Genomic DNA, 17,957 nt, shown 5'->3' with positions numbered 1-17,957 from the left:
GCATACAAATGTTATAAATCAGATTTTCCTCTAAGGTTATATTTCTCCTCTTTTGTTGAGAATAATTTTTGTACATTCTTGGCTGGCCGGTCATAGTTTACTTTGTACATAATCTTAGCTGTTTGCAAATGCACCAAGTTGTTGAATTTCAATCAATCAATCAATCAATGTTTACTTATATAGCCCTAAATCACTAGTGTCTCAAAGGGCTGCACAAACCAACACGATATCCTCGGTAGGCCCACATAAGGGCAAGGAAAACTCACACCCACTGGGACATCGGTGACAATAATGACCCAGTGGGACGTCGGTGACAATGATGACTATGAGAATCTTAGAGAGGAGGAAAGCAATGGATGTCGAGCGGGTCTAACATGATACTGTGAAAGTTCAATCCACAATGGATCCAACACAGTCGCGAGAGTCCAGTCCAAAGCGGATCCAACACAGCAGCGAGAGTCCCGTTCACAGCGGAGCCAGCAGGAAACCATCCCAAGCGGAGGCGGATCAGCAGCGCAGAGATGTCCCCAGCCGATACACAGGCAAGCAGTACATGGCCACCGGATCGGACCGGACCCCCTCCACAAGGGAGAGTGGGACATAGAAGAAAAAGAAAAGAAACGGCAGATCAACTGGTCTAAAAAGGGAGTCTATTTAAAGGCTAGAGTATACAAATGAGTTTTAAGGTGAGACTTAAATGCTTCTACTGAGGTGGCATCTCGAACTGTTACCGGGAGGGCATTCCAGAGTACTGGAGCCCGAACGGAAAACGCTCTATAGCCCGCAGACTTTTTTTGGGCTTTGGGAATCACTAACAAGCCGGAGTCCTTTGAACGCAGATTTCTTGCCGGGACATATGGTGCAATACAATCGGCAAAATAGGATGGAGCTAGACCGTGTAGTATTTTATACGTAAGTAGTAAAACCTTAAAGTCACATCTTAAGTGCACAGGAAGCCAGTGCCGGTGAGCCAGTACAGGCGTAATGTGATCAAACTTTCTTGTTCTTGTCAAAAGTCTAGCAGCCGCATTTTGTACCAACTGTAATCTTTTAATGCTAGACATGGGGAGACCCGAAAATAATACGTTACAGTAGTCGAGGCGAGACGTAGCAAACGCATGGATAATGATCTCAGCGTCTTTAGTGGACAGAATGGAGCGAATTTTAGCGATATTACGGAGATGAAAGAAGGCCGTTTTAGTAACGCTTTTAATGTGTGCCTCAAAGGAGAGAGTTGGGTCGAAGATAATACCCAGATTCTTTACCGTGTCGCCTTGTTTAATTGTTTGGTTGTCAAATGTTAGAGTTGTATTATTAAATAGAGTTCGGTGTCTAGCAGGACCGATAATCAGCATTTCCGTTTTTTTGGCGTTGAGTTGCAAAAAGTTAGCGGACATACATTGTTTAATTTCATTAAGACACGCCTCCAGCTGACTACAATCCGGCGTGTTGGTCAGCTTTAGGGGCATGTAGAGTTGGGTGTCATCAGCATAACAGTGAAAGCTAATACCGTATTTCCGTATGATGTCACCTAGCGGCAGCATGTAGATGCTGAAGAGTGCAGGGCCAAGGACCGAACCCTGGGGAACTCCACACGTTACCTTAACGTAGTCCGAGGTCACATTGTTATGGGAGACACACTGCATCCTATCAGTAAGATAAGAGTTAAACCAAGACAGGGCTAAGTCTGACATACCAATTCGTGTTTTGATACGTTCTAATAAAATGTTATGATTGACGGTATCGAAAGCAGCGCTAAGATCGAGGAGCAGCAACATAGATGACTCATCAGAATCCATCGTTAGCAATAGATCATTAGTCATTTTTGCGAGGGCTGTCTCCGTGGAGTGATTTGCTCTGAAACCGGATTGAAAGGTTTCACATAGATTGTTAGACGCTAAGTGTTCATTTAACTGCTCCGCAACAATTTTTTCAAGGATTTTTGAAATAAAGGGAAGGTGATACACCGGTCGGTAGTTTACCATGAGGTCAGGATCGAGGTTAGGTCTTTTAAGAAGAGGATGAATAACCGCTTTTTTGAATGCTAGGGGAACAGTGCCCAAGGAGAGTGATAAGTTTATAATATTTAGCACTGATGGACCTAATAATACAAAGAGCTCCTTGATCAGTTTCCCAGGAAGAGGGTCAAGTAAGCATGTTGTCTGTTTTATTCCATTTACACGTTGTAACAATTCCTCTAATGTTATTTCCTCATAACGAGAGAAACTATTTTGGAGGGCAGTATCCGCCGTATATACCATCGTATCAGTGTTAATAGAACCCCGTTGTAGCTGGGACGCATTGTCTTTAATCTCCTTTCTAATGACTTCAATTTTCTTACTAAAGAATTGCATAAAGTCATCAGCTGAGTGGGTTGAGCTACTGGAAGGGGTCCCTTGTTGGGTTAGCGATGCTACCGTACTAAACAAAAATTTAGGATCGTTTTTATTACGGTGGATGAGATTTGAGTAATATTTAGCTTTAGCTGAGGTAAGCATGCGTTTATAAGTTATTAAACCATCACTCCATGCTTGATGGTGCACCTCAAGTTTAGTCGTGCGCCATTTGCGTTCCAGCTTTCTGCATAATAATTTCTGAGCTCTAGTTTCTTCTGTAAACCACGGAGTGCGCTTTTTTGGAGCCTTTTTTAACTTTAGCGGTGCTATGTTATCAATGGTTTCGCGCAGGGTGTCGTTAAAGTTGTTAGTGAGGTTATCAATAGAGCCCACATACTTTGGGAATGGTGCCATAACCGAGGGCAGTAGGTCAGCAAGAGTTGTCGTTGTGGCCGTATTAATGTTGCGGCTGCTATAGCAGTCATTATTATTATTAGTTTGACGAACATGCGTCTGAACCTCGAATTTTATAAGGTAATGATCGGACAATACTTTAGTATACGGGAGTATCGTAACTTTGGAGACGGTGATACCCCTGACAAGCACTAGGTCTATCGTATTACCGTTGCGATGCGTGGGTTCATTTATTATTTGTGTGAGACCACAGCTATCAATTACAGTCTGGAGCGCTACGCACGGTGGGTCCGATGGGGTATTCATATGGATATTAAAGTCCCCCATTATGATTATATTATCGGCGTGTGTCACAAGATCAGCAACGAACTCTGAGAATTCATTGATAAAGTCCGAATAGGGCCCTGGGGGGCGGTAGATAACAGCCAGGTGTAGAGGCAGCGGTGTGAAAGACTTCATAGTAAGCACCTCAAACGATTTATATTTATTATTTATGTTAGGACTAAGGTTAAAGTTTTCGTTGTATATTAGTGCGACCCCCCCACCCCTTTTAAGCGGACGGGCAATATGCGCATGTGTAAAGTTAGGAGGACATGCCTCATTTAGCGCAAAAAAGTCGTTTGGTTTAAGCCAGGTTTCGCTGAGACCGATGACGTTAAGATTGTTGTCTCTGATAATATCATTAACTAATAACGTTTTGGGAGACAATGATCTTATGTTTAAAAAACCTATATTATAGGTAGTGGGCTGTTTTAGGGAGTTTTTGATCAAATTATCCGTAGTAGCAATATTAATAATGTTGTGTTTATTATGCCCAGTACATTTAGTATAGTTACGACCATATCTAGGAATTGATACGACAGGAATTTTCCGATTGTTTGTTTGTTGCTTTGATAAACTGCACGCATCATAGTTAGCCACCTCAGTAACACACATGTCCAACTCTGAAACACTCAAAGCAGAAAAAACTTGTTCTAATTCAACTGACTCCTTACCCAGACCAGTAGTCTCGCATTTTCCATTTAAATCTGGCTGCAGGATGGAGGGAAGTGGTGTTCTGTGGGGATTAGCCTTCTGCTTTGTTTTAAGCCCCGCTCGACATCCGCGTTTCCGATCACACCGCTGGCGTCTGCTCCGTAGACGGCCCCCGCTGCTACTAGACTCCCCTGCTTCACAGGCCGCTGGATGTAGCCGCCGACGTATTCCCATGCTAGTTAGCGTGTTTAGCACGCACGCGTCTATCAGTCCAAAACGGCCCGATATGTCCACATCCAGAAGTGTCTGGCGGTCGTACGTGATCACGGAGTGACCACGATGTGAGCCAGCCATAAAGTCTGTGGAATTGTCCGGTATTTCTGCCAAATGTTTCATCTTTAGCAGGAGCTCCGCGAGGACGCAGCCCGTTCGGGCGCCGCCATCTTGGACAGTAACGTGATTGGAACTGCCAGGATGTGCAGCCTCACCCAGAAGCCGTGATTTGTCTTCGGGGTTTGCTCCCTTAGCCTTTGGTCAACCAAGACCTTAACCACAAGGCAGCGGTAAACACTTGGTAACCCTGAAGAGGGAAGCTACCAGGTGCTACACCTTGCCCAAGGGTGACCTGCGGTTTTCTGTCGGGGTAGTCCATCCCCTAGCCTTTGGTCAACCAAGACCTGCCCGCAAGTGCAACGCAATAATATATCAATAACTCAACGTTGCTAAAACGATAATGTCACAACACACAAAATAAAGATGTAAAGCTCACTTTATTAAGTTATTCCTCATCCACAAATCCCTCAAATTCTTCTCCTTCAGTGTTCGAATCAAACAGTTGGGCGAATACGGCATCCAACATGCCCGGCTCCGTCTCGTCGAAGTCGTCATTAAACGAGTCAGTGTCGTTGCTGCTATTGTTAAATTCTCTCGCTGCTGCTCTATTCCCATGTTCTACTGTGTGACTGATCGCCTTGAGTTAAAAATCTGCGTCTTAAGCGTGTCTCTTTACATAAATACACAGAAACGGCACGCCTCCCGCAGTCATATATCCCAACATGCACCGTGCACTTCTTCTTCTACGAGGGAACATAAGGTAGGCGGCTGCTTACCGTAGAAGAATAAGCGCACTTCTTCTTCTACGGGGGAAAATTAGGTGGACGGCTGCTTACCGTAGTTGCGAGACCTCTTGTGGCATGTTTAATTCAAACACTGAAGAAGAAGAATTTGAGGGATTTGTGGATAAGGAATAACTTAATAAAGTGAGCTTTACATGTTAATTTTGTGTGTTATGTTGTGTGACATTAACGTTTGAGCAACGTTTAGTCATTGATATATTGTTATTGCTTTGCACTATTTTGAGTCGTTAATGGAGTCAGTGTTGCTGCTGTCGTCTAGCAGTTCAGTGACAATTCCTGCTTTCCTGAAATCATGTCTCTCAATAGGAGCCATTTTGGGGTCTTTACAAAAACACACAAATGGAAATGAAACGGCACAGCCTGGCGCAGTCATATATCCCAGCATGCACTGCACGCTTCTTCTCCTATGGGGGAAAATGAAATCGGCAGCTGCTTACCGTAGTTGTGAGACCTGTTGTGGCGCACCGGATTATAAGGCAGACAGTCAGCTTTTGAGAAAATTTAAGGTTTTTAGGTGTGCCTTATAGTGCGGAAAATACGGTAGTTACAGGATCATACATTGGTCATATTTAAAGTCCTCTTGTGAACGTATTTCCTGAGTTTATGAACATAATATGAATTTAAAAATAATTTTTTATTTGTTATAATAGAAAATATCGAAGTAACTATAGTAGTATCGACTAGATATGCTATTGTACTTGGTTTCATTACAGTGGATGTCAGGTGTAGATCCACCCATGGCATTTGTTTACATTGTGACGGCGGTGAGATATTGTATCCTCCTACGGTGTGTAGTAAAGCCTGTTTAGCTATTCCTCGTCCTGCAGGGACGATACTTGTAAGAAACTTACTTTATTTGTCGCCATGGAGGTGAGGATTAGTGATTTAGAAGTAGCTAAAACACTGCCGATTGCTAATTAATATTAGCTGCTAGCTAGTTAGTCATGTCTTAAAGCACCTCTTCCTGAGGAAATTTCAGTGTTATAACTACACCTTTATTGTTAGTTTCTAAGCCATAATGTGTCCATTCTCCCTTTTCTGTCTACATACTGTGTCTGCTTGTAAGTACTCTGTGATCGTGCGCTGCCGAACATGCTCCTCTGCTGGTAAAACCAGCAATGTCACGATGTGACGACGGTACTTTTCAGAATATAGTGCCGTTTTTGATCAATTAGTACTGCGGTACTATACTAGTACCAGTATACCATACAACCCTAGTCCAGGACATATTTTGCTTAATTCATTATTGACGTGTTTGTTGCTACATTATGTTGTATATTTATGACATGAGGTTTCCAGTTCAATTGATCATTTATTAGTTCATTTTGTCATCTATCTATCAGAACCGGACTATACGCACGGCACTGGAGCACTTGAACATAGAGGAGACAGAATGTGCCAGGGTGAGCCTCATGTTGAATGCCAAGAAAACTGAGGTCCTCACTTGGGCCATTGACCTCTCAAGACATCAGGAGGTCAGCGACCTCCAGTACCTGCATTACCTGGGCCAACTCATTAGAACAGGACCTTAAGGTAAGGTTTTTGAGACGTCATGACTCATATGGGAATCTAGTCTTCGTCGACTCATAAACATTAGTTTCCTCCAAACAACCATGGAGACTCTACTCCTCTATGTCTCTGAATATTGTAGACCAAGGGAGCCCATTATGTCGACCGCAAACTACCGGTGGATGGTGGAGGGTGTGTAAGTTGATTACCAGCCAGGCAATCAAAAAATTGAAACCTAAAAATTAGGGATCATCAATCTTCACCAAGAAGTCACTTTCTTCACTTGATTGACATTCACGGCACCCGAGGGTCCTGTGGGATGACGCTGGCTGCTGCCAGATCATTATTAAGAAAAAATGACTGACAGGAAGGCAAAAAACACTTTTTATTTCACCAGACTCTTGTGCCATACCTGCCGTCAGAACTCTAAAGACCGATTGCGCAGTTCCTGTCTTCACAAAAAAAGCCCTGCTTCATCCTGCCTGCGCTAACAAAATAAGAGTCTCAGAAAGCTAGAGCGCACAAGCTAGCAAGCTACGGAGTTTGCCCCCAATGTATTTCTTGTAAAGTGTATAAAAATGAGTATGAAAACTGGACAAATAAGATGGCAAAAAGCAACCACTTTCATGTGGTATTGGACAGATAGGAGGACTTTTTTTGTCCTCCATTTGAAAATGTGGACGTTATCATCACTACTGTCTGATTCCAATCATTGCAAGTCATCAAAATCATATAATAGGCCAACTTAAATTATTGTTTTCATGAAAAAAAAGAATCTATATGTGTTAAACAAGCTTGTATTATCATTAAACACCTTCTTAACTTCTCTTTCATAAATAAATAAATATAAATTATATATATGGATGAGGTACATCCCCTCGACTTGGTCAATTGATAAGTAGCTCGCCTGCAGAAAAAGTGTGGGCAACCCTGTTGTAGACCTATTGTATGCCCCCGATGTCCACCTTGCAAGACTCTCTGGTTGGATGCTGCGTGTGATACTGAACAACAGCCAGAAGAAGCATTTTATCAAGGCTACCAAAGATTAGGGACAATGGCAAGTCACCGCCACATACACTGCTGCTCTAGTCAAACCACACGGGCATCAGCCAAGAGTATAGCCAACGCACATGGACTTACTAATGATGGGTTCAGAAGTGTAAAGCGGACCGCAGGGATCGGAATCTTAGATGGCGAGCCCCTCTGAGGACGACTTAAAATAGAAGTCAGGAAGCTTGTAAGTTGTAACCCTGAGCATGACAAGTCATGATGGGCATAAAGACTTTTTATGTCATGTTCTGTTTTGCTTAAGTCTCCATTCTTTCCTGTTTTTGCACTTCCTTGTTTGCTTTGTTTCCAAGTCAACCCACTAGTTTTCACCTGTCCCCAAGTCACGCACCTGTTTTCACTAATCATGTAACTCAGGGGTGTCAAACTCATTTGAGATCGGGGGCCACATGGAGAAAAATCTACTCCCAAGTGGGCCGGACTGATAAAATCCCCGCACGATAAATTGAAAATAAAGACACCTTCAGATTGTTTTCTGTGTTTAAAAATAGAAGAAGCACATTCGGAAAATGTACAAATCATAATGTTGTTGTTTTTTTACACTTACATGTTGCGGTTAATAGTATTCTATCTTTGTCGTTATTTATATTTTCTGAATGAATGATTTGATAATGTTCATCAGTCAACTCAATGGTGTTCATTTTCAAGCTATCAAGATAAAAAAATATCAAAATCAAATTACAGTATGCCATGTATGTAGTTTGATCATTTTCCTCGATTGATGTACTAATATCATGTGGTTTATTTTGTACATATGTACCATCATCCGGAGATACAAAGAATTGTTCTTGCAACATCCAGTAGACACATGTAGAAGAGCTGTTTCCTTCATTTAAAAAGTTCAAGTTGATTTGTATACTTAGCAAACTCATCCCGCGGGCCGGATAAAACCTGTTTGCGGGCCTGATCCAACCCGCGGGCCGTACGTTTGACACCCCTGATGTAACTATTATTTAAACCGAAAGTTGCCAGGAAGTCAGGCTGGCGACTTTACCTGTGTTCACTTCATGCCATGTTACCTCTGATACATTCCATAGTTATGCTTCTTGCCATGCCACATTAGCTTTTGTTTCTTCATGCCACAGTTAATTAATTTTGTTTCATGTTTATAGTTTCTGCCTTTGTGCAAGTTTTTGTTCATTAGCCAAGTTTATGTACGTCCGCCTTGTGCGCGCCTTTTGTTCCCTTTTTTATAGCAATCAATAAATATGTGCTTTCCTTCACGCCTTGCTTGCGCCAACTTTCCTTTGCCTTCCGGGAAAACAAACCCCATAGTCCATGCATTGACATTTTATTCATCCTACAATAGGTGGCAGTGCAGATTTTACATACAACATTGCATGAAAAGTCATAAAAAATAATAACACCATCCACCCGTGTTGCACGAAGAAAGTACACACATTGTTGACCAAATGAGTCATATATAGCCAGATGATAATCAATCAATCAAGCAATGTTTACTTGCAAAGCTCTAAATCAGGAGTCGGGAACCTTTTGGCTGAGAGTGCCATACCAGCCAAATATTTTAAAAAGTATTTCCGTGAGAGCCATATCCTATTTTTTTTAACATTGAATACAACTAAATGTGTGCATTTTTAAGTAAGAACTAAATTTTTAGAGTCTCTTTTTTTTTTATAATAACAATGTTATTCTGAAGCTTTTCAACAATAAATAAAATACATCTTACCTTTAATGTGACTTCTTGAACAGGTGCGGTAGAAACCAGATGGATGGATTATATATGTGGGTTATATATGTGGGTTCTTCTGAGGATGTCATAGTCGTAGTGGTTTGTACAGTCCTTTGAGACATTTGTGATTTCGGGCTATATAAATAAACATTGATTGATTGATTGATTAAAATGCATGATAATGTTTTATATTTTGAACGTTATTTTAAACACTGTGATTGCCAGCGGAGTTATTCATTACTTATCTGTGTTAAGCAATGTCAGCAAAGATTTATCTGAGAGCCAGGTACAGTCATCAAAAGAGCCACATATGGCTCCAGAGCCGTAGGTTCCCTACCCCTGCTCTAAATCACGAGTGTCTCAAAGGGCTGACTATGATGCACCGTGATGCGCACAGGTATTTTTTTAGAGTATAATACCGGGGCGACCGGCGCAGTGGACGTCGAGTGGATCTAGCATAATATTGTGAGAGTTCAGTCCATAGTGGATCTAACATAATAGTGAGAGTCCAGTCCATAGTGGGGCCAGCAGGAGATCATCTTGAGTGAAGACAGATCAGCAACGCAGAGACGTACCCAACTGATGCATAGATGAGTGGTCCACCCTGGGTCCTGACTTTGGACAACTACCGCCTCATCTGTGGTCACCGAATCTGGGCCCTCTCCCCTCCACGAAGGAGAGGGCGGCAGAGCAGAAAAGAAACGGCAGATCAACTGGTCTAAAAAGGGGTTATATTTAAAGGCTAGAGTGTACCAATGAGTTTTAAGATGGGACTTAAATGCTTCCACTGAGGTGGTTGATAACGATATTAACGCTAGTAACACTCATACTTTAAAATAAAAGTCAGTAAATTTTATGGTAACAACTTGCAGTTCAGCCACTAGATCAGGGGTCACCAACCTTTTTGAGACCAAGAGCTACTTCTTGGGTACTGATTATGCGAAGGGCTACCAGTTTGATACACACTTAAATAAATTGCCAAAATTAGCCAATTTGCTCAATTTACCTTTAATAAATAAATCTATATATATATAAAAAAGTGGGTATTTCTGTCTGTCATTCCGTCGTACATTTTTTTTCCTTTTACGGAAGGTTTTTTTTGTAGGGAATAAATGATGAAAGAAAACACTTAATTGAACGGTTTAAAAGAGGAGAAAACACGAAAAAAATGAAAATTAAATTTTGAAACATAGTTTATCTTCAATTTCGACTCTTTAAAATTCAAAATTCAACCGAAAAAAATGAAAAAAAAAAAAACTAGCTAATTCGAATCTTTTTGAAAAAAAAAAAAAAAAAGAATTTATGGAACATCGTTTGTAATTTTTCCTGATTAAGATTAATTTTAGAATTTTGATGACATGTTTTATATAGATTAAAATCCAATCTGCATTTTGTTAGAATATATAATACATTGGACCAAGCTATATTTCTAAAAAAGACAAATCATTATTTCTTCTAGATTTTCCAGAACAAAACATTTAAAATAAATTCAAAAGACTTTGAAATAAGATTTAAATTTGATTCTACAGATTTTCTAGATTTGCCAGAATATTTTTTGGGGGATTTTAATCATAATACGTTTGAAGAATTATTTGACAAATATTTTTCTTCGAAAAAACAGAACCTAAAATAAAGAATTAAATTAAAATGTATTTATCATTCTTTACAAAAAAAAAAATACTTGAACATTGATTTAAATTGTCAGGAAAGAAGAGTAAGGAATTTAAAAGGTAAAAAGGTATATAAGTTTGAACATTTTAAACTCATCTTTAAGGTTGTATTTTTTCTCTAAAATTGTCTTTCTGAAAATTATAAGAAGCAAAAAAAAAAAAAAATGAATTTATTTAAACAAGTGAAGACCAAGTCTTTAAAATATTTTCTTGGATTTTCAAATTCTATTAGAGTTTTGTCTCTTTTAGAATTAAAAATGTCGAGCAAAGCCAGACCAGCTTGCTAGTAAATAAATACAATTTAAAAAATAGAGGCAGCTCACTGGTAAGTGCTGCTATTTGAGCCATTTTTAGAACAGGCCACCGGGCTATTCATCTGGTCCCTACGGGCGACCTGGTGCCCGCGGCCACTCTCTTTTGGTGACCCCTGCACTAGATTATACAGTGAAAATGACAGTGGCATTTTTTTTCCTTTTATAGTATTGCATTGTAAAAACAGGAGCCATATATTTTACGATTAAAAACAAGCAGATCAGTCACTAGAATTTTACAGTAGAAATAACATGTGGTCTGGTTTTACCATTTACATGATGCACTGTAGAAACAGCAACCATAGATTTTATGATAAAAAAAAACCAAAAAAACTAGCAGCTCATTCACCAATATTTTACCATAAAAATACCAATAGTACAATTTTTTCATTAACAATGACTTTAAAATCAGCAACCGTATATCTTATGATAGAACTCTAGCAGCTCAGTCACCCTAATTTTACTGTAATCTGTGTTGGCCCTGCGATGAGGTGGCGACTTGTCCAGGGTGTACCCTGCCTTCCGCCCGATTGTAGCTGAGATAGGCGCCAGCGCCCCCCCGTGACCCCGAAAGGGAATAAGCGGTAGAAAATGAATGGATGGATGGAATAAGAGTGGTAGTGTTTCTCCATTCACAGTAAATCACTGTCAAAACCGTAGTAGACTACGATTAAAAAGCTTGGTAGCTCAGTGGCCAGATTTACTCCCAAAAAACAAATGGTACTGTACTATTTAGAGTAATTCACTGTAAAAAGAGCAACCGTACGTAGCAAATTTGAGAGTTTTAAATCAACATCTAGCTATTTTCAACACTCTTCTGTGTTCTATTAGGACAGATTGTGTTAAAAGAATACTTTTGAAAGTGTAAAGGGTCAACATTAGCATTAGTGATGGTAACAACACCCAGAATAGTTAAATGTAACACCCATTAGGTTTTATTTCTACAACACTGGTGTGCTGTGTAAAAAGCAAAATACTATCGCTGTATTTTATAACACCTAATGGTGATGAAATAACACTAAAACATGTTGACACTACAATGAGTGACACTATACAAAGAGGTCAAAGTAATGTCAAAATATTTCAGCCCTAAATAGTGTTAATTCTAAAGTCATTACACAAAATGCAGTTGAATGTCAACTATATTTGCAAACTTTACAGCAGGGATGTCAAACATGCGGCCCGCAGGCCGGATTAGGTCCGCGAACAGGTTCAATCTGGCCCGCGAGATGAGTTTGCTAAGTGTAAAATTGAGCTGTTTTTTTTTTTATTAAAGAAACTGCTGTTCTAAATGTGTCCACTGGATGTCACAATAGAAATTCTGTTAGGCAAGCAAATAGTTTAAGGTTAGAGTGTCCGCCCTGAAATCGGTAGGTCATGAGCTCAAACTCCGGCCGAGTCATACCAAAGACGGTAAAAATGGGACCCATTACCTCCCTGCTTGATACTTAGCATCAAGCGTTGAAATTGGGGGTTAAATAACCAAAAATGATTCCCGGGCGAGGCCAGCGCTGCTGCCCACTGCTCCCCTCATCTCCCAGGGGGGGATCAAGGGTGATGGGTCACTTGCAGAGAATAATTTATCCACACCTAGTGTGTGTGTGACAGTCATTGATACTTTAACTTTATCCCGGGGGGAGCAAGTATACCAAGCAAGAGGTAAAGTTGGCCTTTAAAACAAACAGGAGTAAAATAAACACTTCAAATGCTGCACATTGATTTAGTTCAGTGACAATTATTGTCTTCCGTGCAAATTGAAAGAAATTAAAGACTGAAAATGACAAAGGAGGTAGTTAAAACATAGAACACTTTATATTTATGCTTTATTTATTTTTTTTGTTCAATCCCAGACGGGCTGTGACTTAAAGTTTATTTGCTTTGTAGATACACTTAGATGGAGTCTAAGTTGATTGTGTTCTTCATGGGGTTTTTGAAACGCCACCAATTTTTCCTTCAGAATTGAACTAGCTTGAAGTGTTTTGTCAAGAGGATTATTTGCTTGTTCTATTTTGGGCCGAAGTCGAACAAAGAAAATAATCTGAACTTGTCTTAGTTGTATTTTTAAGTTATCATGTCATGATTTTACTCGTCCGGCCCACGTGGGAATAGATGGAGTATTCCTTCATGCAGCCCCTGAGCTAAAATTACTTTGACACCCCTGCTTTACAGCAACAGCCACCATCTAAGCCAGGTCATAAAATATGGAAATTAAGTACAACATATGTTTTTTCATCCAAGTTGAAACTGTAGAGTGTTTTTTTGGTAAAATAAGGCATTACTTTTGAATATTCTACTATCACGTGTCTCTTTTTGAAAGTTTTCATGTTGTTTAACCTGCAAAAAAACAATCACATAGCCCACTGTTGTTAAACATGCACTACTAAAAAAGGCACATAAACAAATGTATATTTTACAGAAATGTGGCTATAAACTCCAATTATCCATTCTGGACATACATCATATCACACCCCAAGATCTTGCTCTATAGATTCCTCTACTTCCCACATTTCATCAAACAATTCCTTTGTTTGCCTTGTGTTCAAGTGTGAAACGCTATTTTCTAGTTCATCCAAACCAACGGTGTCCAAAGTTTTTGACTGGGGATCACATTGGGTTGAAAAATGTGTCCAATATATATATACCAAATAGTAGCCCGGGCATTTATTTCACAAAATCAGTTTTGGAGACGGTCATTTAAAAGAAGCAGGCTATTGCACAAGGTGTTTATTTATTTTTGCTCCAGCCTGCAAAAAGCTATTATTTGGTTACAATGGTTACTGTCCAGTATTTTTTTTTTGTATAAAAAAACGTTAAATATAAAAGCTATTGTAAACATACAAACAAAAAAACAAGACTATCAAAAGACAAGAGATCAAAAAGGCATCAACATGGCAGTAGTGCAACAATTGTCGAATAGAATACCAATACTGAAAATAAAAACACTTTTTAAATAAAGCAGCCTACCGGGTAAAATCAAATTATGGTCCCATACCCAACTATAAAACACACCATCAAAACAGAACAATAATAGTGTCACTTAAATAAAATAAAGGCTACAGTATTCCAAGTTTTAAATAAAGCCGCATACTGGAAAAATACAATTATGGTACCAAGTGCTCTATAAAACCATCCAAACAATAATACTGCAGCAAACGCAACCCCAAATGCAACTCAAACCCACTCATCATCCTCCTCCTCCCCTTCTTCCTCCTCTTCTTGCACCTCCTCTCCCTCACCCCCCTCCTCCTCCTCCTCCTCTTCAATCACAAGTTCATTGAGGAACTGCTGTTCCTCATCACTCTCCTCTTCCTGAACCACAGCAGCACCCTGCTGTCTAGCCCTCAACAGCTTCTCTCTGCCTGCCTGACATGGTTGTCCCTCCTTGAGGCAGTAAAGGAGCTGGTCCTCACTCCCATCAGCTTCCACCGTCAGCCCACACACCTTGTAGGATACAAGAAAGCAACAATCAGCTATGGCTACTGTTTGCAACACATGCACACACACACACATACACACAGCCAGCCAGCCTACCTTGAATGAGTTGTTCAGAGTGTCCCGATCCAGAGCATATCAGGCTCCCAGGACCCAGTCGACTAGGAGGCGGCGGGAAGGGGCTCTCAGGTTCCCTGACTTGGTGTAGGTCTTGTCTTTATCACCAGCCATCCAGTCATCATTGTAGTCACAGAGCTGCGCTTTGAAAGGACCATTTCACACAACATCGGGGATATGCAGGTACTTTGTGCAACCTCCAGATATAACAGCTATTGCAAGGTTGTAGCCCAGGGGCGGTTCTAGGCATGCTTATATGAGGGGGCAGTCAGAAATGTGAAGGGGGCATCATGTGTACACATCATGCTCCAGCACTTTTTTTCCTGTGCTTATAGTAACGATGCTTTCTTCATTGAAATGGGTCTTTAGCTATGTGTCCAACCCCAACCTGGAGTAGTGGATTGCACTTTGTTAGGCCTCTACCTTCAGACCTGTCCAACTTGGGTGCCCCACCTGAAGACCAAGCTCCTGCTGGTATACCTCTTACGGTCAGTGAGGCACGCAAACCTCCTGACCACAATAAGGTGGCAATCCCTCGGGGGGAAACATTAACAGCGCCGCCATATTTCCGACAGGGGAAACAGAAGCAGGCGTCTCGCACCACAGAATACTGTAGCCTTGGTTGTGTGCGGTACCAGGCAGGATTGAATGATCTTAATGTTGTACCAAATGCACGCTTTGGGTAGCCACCCAGTATTGGCTGAGATGGTGCGTTGCCATTTAAGTCACTGGGTAGCTGAGCAGGCTGCTTTGGGGGAGCGCTTGTTGGGGGGACGGAGGGAGCTGGTGCAGGAGAAACAGTGCTTGCTGGTGCTAAAGGTGCAGTATTGCTAGCTGCTATCCCTGATGTACTAGCAGTAGCATCATTGCTACTACTACATGCAGGAGCAGAACTAGATTTTTTAAATGCTCTGAAAAATGGATGCATTACAGAGCATTAACTTTCTCTTTGTGAGCTGCTGGAAGCTGGAGCAGAAAATAAGTAAGCTTGAACAACAACAGAAAAAACCTGCTGTGATTACATGAAGAAAAACAACAACAGTACAGGACTACAGCCTGGGGCGGGGCTTTACGTAGTGGTCTGTCAGACACAGGTCACTTGTCTTCAGTTTGTCACATGCAGTGGACGTGGGCCAGGGGCGTCGCCAGACAGATTTCACTGGGGCAAGTGCCCCACTGTTGATCTGCAGTGCCCCAGTAAAAAATTCACCAATAAAAAACAACGCTTCAGAGTTTTAAGTCTACATAAAATAGACAACAGCGCACATACTACTTAGTATGGTAATTGATTGCTACTGTATTCACTCCACCAAACAATGAGCACATGCCTAATTAATATGGTAATTTATTCACGTGTGGATCGAGACTTCGGTTGAGAGAGAGAGAGGGGGGGGTGGGGGGGTGAGAATCACTGCTGAGGTCGGTAATGTTAGCCAACAACAATTTGTTAATTACATTATTTTGATTTTGATTTGACTCAAACTGTAACTCCTAGATGGATTTAAGAAAGTTATTCGCCCGCAGCAGAGAAGAAGCGGCAGGAATGAGAGATGTAAATGAAGTCCTAGCTAGCTAGGCAACATCATTGTCTTAAGTTGATGCTAAGTTAGCTAACGTTATTCCTTGTATCAAGACAAACATATTCATTTGCTGTACGAGCTGTCGGGGGAATTTCCAATGAACATGAAACATCATGTTGGTTATTGTCTGCTGGTTCTGCATCAATGATGATTTGGAGTAAGCATGTGTGAGATGAGTGCTTCTCAAATGGTTTATCTTCAGGAAGAAAAACATTTTTCCATATCATCAAGTCGTGAGCCAAATTTTTAAATCATTCAAGTTTATTTCACAGAAAAATAGCACAGTAGACTTGTCTTGTTAATCGGTGTGACTTTGACTAAAATAATCTTGTTTTGTCATCAGAAAAATGGCTACAGCTAAAGCATCTGGTTTTGTTTCCAGAAAAAATTGTAACATTTCTGTATTTGTTTTCAGAAAGATGGCTGAAAATATCGAGTTTTGTTGCCCAATTTAGATTTTTTAAAAATATATTTCCATGTCTGTCCTGAGTCCTCCTCCAACTTGTTAGTCGGTTTGCCTTTTGCTAAAATATTCACTAATAGTCACTAGAAAAATAGCTAAAAATATCTGGTTTTGTTGCCACAATTTGATTTTTTTTCTCCCTAAACTTTTTTTTTTCCATGCACACATCTGATTGCGACTCACTGAAAATGACACACAACCCACTTTTATGTCACGACCCAGCAGTTGGGAACCACTGGTCAACTGTATAACAGTTACTGTAATATTTCCATGTCTGTCCAGAGTGATTGACCACTTTGCAAAAATGAAAAGGAGACGTTACAGTTTACTTCTCAAAAAATTATTCCCTGAACAGACACACAACAGTCGTTCATTTATTCTACTACTGTGGCTTTATTGTTTTGTGTATATTTTATAGTTTTGTTTATCTAAAATAGGATTAGCCACGTTGCCATAAATGGAAATTAAATAATATAAAAGAACCCAGAGATGTAGGGGTGCTTTATTTTTGTTTTACTTTTATAGATGTTAAATTTGCAGATGATTACTGCAATATCCATCCATCCATCCATCCACTTGCTCTTCCTTTTGGCTTTTACCAGTAGCAGTTTAGAAGTCTGGAGTGCACAAGTAGGTCAAATGCATTAGTTAATTTCAGGTGGTTAATCAAAGATCCATACAACATCATCTGATATGATTTCATAGTTTAAAGCACTATTTATGTATTTTTTATGATAACTAAGAGCTAAAAATGTTTTTGCTTGCGCGCTTTGCACACTTACATTAATTATTTGTGCCCCAGGTGTGCCCCAGTACAGTATTAGGTCTAGTGACGCCTCTGGCTCAGAGCCTCCGCTGTCACTGCTCTCGTCAAGTTGTAAAAAAAAAAAAAAAAAAAAAAAGGAACTCCGTAGCACCGAAAGTCCGCGACGATAAACGTGTTTATGACAGATAAGACTACACAAATACACCCATGCTAACAAGTATATGATAAATGTAGACAACTTTTCCTTTTCTTTTACTTTCATACTGCAACAGTGATTGGATGTTTACTGAGGGCTGAGGGGTGTGTGCGGGTGTGTGTCTATGCGCAGCCTGTGGAATGTTGAATACACGCACAGCGGAGGGAGGGATGGGAGGGAAGCCGACACTACTATATCGTGTGTGTCCCTTTTTCGGCGGATTTTTCCGCTAGTGCAGATAATTTTGTCAACTTGTAATGTAGTAATTTTGTGAGTTTATTAAAATTTGCTTTC

The sequence above is a fragment of the Nerophis ophidion genome, linkage group LG14, assembly GCF_033978795.1.
Source record: "Nerophis ophidion isolate RoL-2023_Sa linkage group LG14, RoL_Noph_v1.0, whole genome shotgun sequence".
Lineage (NCBI taxonomy): Eukaryota > Metazoa > Chordata > Actinopteri > Syngnathiformes > Syngnathidae > Nerophis > Nerophis ophidion.
This window is presented reverse-complemented; position numbering follows the sequence as displayed.